Here is a 3,713-nt window from a genome sequence, read left to right on the forward strand (position 1 = left end):
ATGGACATATTTATGGTTTTTGTTCTTGTTTATTTATTTTTTGGGCAACTGGCCAGTATGGAGATCCAAACCCTTGACTTTGGTGTTATAACACCACTCTCTAACTAACTGAGTAACCAGCCAGCCCTGATTCCCCGCCCCCCCCACCCCCCCCATTAAACTCTGTTTTAATGGGTCTCAAAATTCTGTGACAGATTTTTGGTCAAGTTGTTTCCATTAAAAAGTACTGATTTAAAAAACTGTAACTAACTGCCACACACAAATAAATGGTCCACAAAACATTTTCCTTTCCTTCTGAGGGTTTTATGATGCATTGTTATCATTAACCAATCTTTTACTATCAAGCTTAAATAGCCAACTGTGATACACAGTTCTGAGAGCGTTCTTCCACCACTGATTAAGACTGGGGTGGCAGGTATTAAGAATAATATTCATTTAGCCTTCTGAGCTTTCTGGGCAGACTTGGTGACCTTGCTAGCTCCAGCAGCCTTCTTGGCCACCGCTTTGATGACACTCACAGCAACTGTCTCATATCACGAACAGCAAAACGACCCAGCGGAGGATAGTCAGAGAAGCTTTCAACACACATGGGCTTGCCAGGAACCATATCAATGATGGCAGCATCACCAGATTTCAGGAATTTAGGGCCATCTTTCAGCTTCTTACCAGAATGCCAATCGATCTTTTCCTCCAGCTCAGCAAACTTGCAAGCAATGTGAGCTGTGTGACAATCCAGTACAGGGGCATAACCAGCACTGATTTGGCCTGGATGATTCAGGATAATCACCTGAGCAGTGAAGCCAGCTGCTTCCATTGGTGGGTCATTTTTGCTGTCACCAGCAACATTGCCACGATGAACACCTTTGACAGACACATTCTTAACACTGAAGCCCACACTGTCTCCAGGAAGAGCTTCACTCAAAGCTTCATGGTGCATTTCAACAGACTTCACTTCAATTGTAATGTTGACTGGAGCAAAGGTGACCACCATGCCAGGTCTGAGAACACCAATCTCTACTTGGCCCACGAGGACAGAACCAATACCACCAATTTTGTAGACATCCTGGAAGGGCAGATACAAGGGCTTGTCAGTTGGATGAGTTGGTGGCAAGATGCAGTCCAGAGCTTCAAGCAGTGTAGTTCCCCTGGCATTGCCATCTTTACGGGTGACTTTCCATCCTTTGAACCAAGGCATATTAACGCTTGGCTCCAGCATGTTGTCATCATTCCAACCAGAAATTGGCACAAATGCTACTGTGTGGGTGTTGTAGCCAATTTTCTTAATGTAGGTGCTGACTTCCTTAACGAATTCCTCGTATCTCTTCTGGCTGTAGGGTATTTCACACCCAGTGTATAAGCCAGAAGAGCATGCTCACGGGTCTGCCCATTCTTGGACATACCAGCTTCAAACTCACCAACACCAGCAGCAACAATCAGGACAACACAGTCAGCCTGTGATGTGCCTGTAGTCATACTTTTGATAAAGTCTCTGTGTCCTGGGGCATCAATGATAGTCAGGTAATACTTGCTGGTCTCAAATTTCCACAGGGAGAGATCAATGGTGATACCACGCTCACGTTCAGCTTTCAGTTTATCCAAGACCTGGGCATACTTGAAGGAGCTCTTTCCCATCTCAGAAGCCTCCTTCTCAAACTTTTCGATGGTTCTTTTGTTGATCCCACCACATTTGTATATCAGATGGCCAGGAGTAGTGGACTTGCCCGAATCTATGTGTCCAATGACGATGATGTTAATATGAGTCTTTTGCTTTCCCATTTTGGCTTTGATTTAGCGGTGGTTTTCATGACACCTGGGTTCTGTCGGCAAACCCACTGCAAAAAAGCTGATTTTTGTTTTTAATATAAATTCTTCTAAGTCCAATTAGAAGGTCTCCAGGTATGACTGTTTTAAGGTCTGTGACCTATTTTCATTCTGCTATGCAGGAATATTGTACTGTTTTATCTGTCCATTAAGTTGTCTGTAAATGGACTTTCACAATACTGGATATTACCATTAAAATATTTTACCACTAACACTCTTTTCTTCAGGATTTCCATTTTTATGTTTCTGTAATCCAAACATTTCTTGCTTTATTAGTACCTAAATATAGTGATCACATTCACAGTGATCTTATTAGAACACTTTAAAGTTTCTTGTGAACTTCCTTAGAGATTTTCCTTCATGTACTCATGATAAAGTTTCATGACTCATAGTCATAAGGGAACCAACTTTCCTGTAGGTTAATGATGTTCATGCCTAGTTTCTTCTTCCTTCCAGGTATATTATTTCCCAAGAAACCTTTAACTTCTTATTTAAATATGTCTCTGCTGAGCACAGACCAACAGTTTGGCAGACATACTCTGACACATTTTGATATGTCTTCTGCCCAGCTGAGACCCCTGTGACATTTATGCATTTGCCACTCACAGGTTAGGTGCTCTCCCACAAGCCAGAGGGATTCTTCCATGCCTGGAGGGTGGGCATTTATCCTGGTGTCTGAAATATCACTAACTAACATTTATTGTTCTGAGTAGTGGCAAAATGGACTATTTCTTTCTGAGATTTCATCTGGGAAGGTAGAGGAGAAACGTTGCAGCTCACATTATCCCTCCCTCTGCATTCCAAATGCAGAAGTTTTCCCTAAAAGGACTTAATGTTTTTCAGCTGAAATTAAATCTTGAGCAATTGAAACATATAAATTTTAACACTATAATGTATGCTAAAATAAGCTCTTTTTAGCAAAAGGTAAACTATAGCAGATGGAACTGAAGGATCCACTGAAGGAAGAATTGAAGAATTCAGAAAGGGTAAGTATCTTGGTAAACACAAAAGGTATATTTTGTGGAATCTTCACTTGTAATCAAAACTTTAAAAAAAAATTCATGTTGAAAGTATCAAGTTTATCAAGAACAACAATACTAAATGTGTATGTGTCTTTAAAACTTCTAAATAACTGAAGCAAAACTGGACAGAAATAAAGGGGGAAATAACCAAATGCAATGCATAGTTTAAGATTTTAGCAATCTTCTCTCAGTTTTTAGAAATAGGCAGAAAGAAAAGGAGAGTACAGATAGAGATGATTTGGAAATTATTATCAGCCCACATGATCTAGTTGACGCCAGTTAAATGCTACCCCTAATCAATATACATGGAACATTTATTAAAATAGACTACGGTCTGGGCACTGAAACATGACTTAACAAATACCGAACACTTGAAATCATTTAGTTTATACCATCTGACCACAATGGTATTTAATTAGAAATTAATAGCTATAAAATAGCAAAAAAAAAAAAAAAATCCTAAGTATTTGGGAATTTATCAACACAACTTTATATAAGCAGTGGGTCCAAAAATAAATCACATGTAAAAACTAGAAAATATTTTGGATTGAATAACAATGAAAGCACAATATATCAAAACTTGTTGGATGTAGTAAAAGTAGTTAGAGGAAAAATTACAGCTTTAAATGCTTATATTACAAATTAAGGAAGATGTAAAATCAATTATTTAAGTCCATCATTAAGAAATTGAAAAAGGAAAAGCAAATTAAACCCAAAGTAAGTAAAGCAAAAGAAATCATCAAAATAAGAGCAGAAATCAATCATATAGAAAACAGGCAAACAATATTGAAAATTAACGAAGTCAAAAGATAGTTTTTTGAAAGATTAATAATATTGATTAGTTTATAGCAAAAATGAATAAAGAGAAAG

General features: G+C 38.2%; 1 pseudogene; it reads right to left on the minus strand.

Annotated features, from left to right (window-relative positions):
* Nucleotides 1-431: 431 nt before the first annotated feature.
* Nucleotides 432-1,776, minus strand: LOC134373574 (elongation factor 1-alpha 1-like; annotated as a pseudogene).
* Nucleotides 1,777-3,713: the final 1,937 nt, after the last annotated feature.

This window comes from Cynocephalus volans, chromosome 3 (genome assembly GCF_027409185.1).
Source record: "Cynocephalus volans isolate mCynVol1 chromosome 3, mCynVol1.pri, whole genome shotgun sequence".
Lineage (NCBI taxonomy): Eukaryota > Metazoa > Chordata > Mammalia > Dermoptera > Cynocephalidae > Cynocephalus > Cynocephalus volans.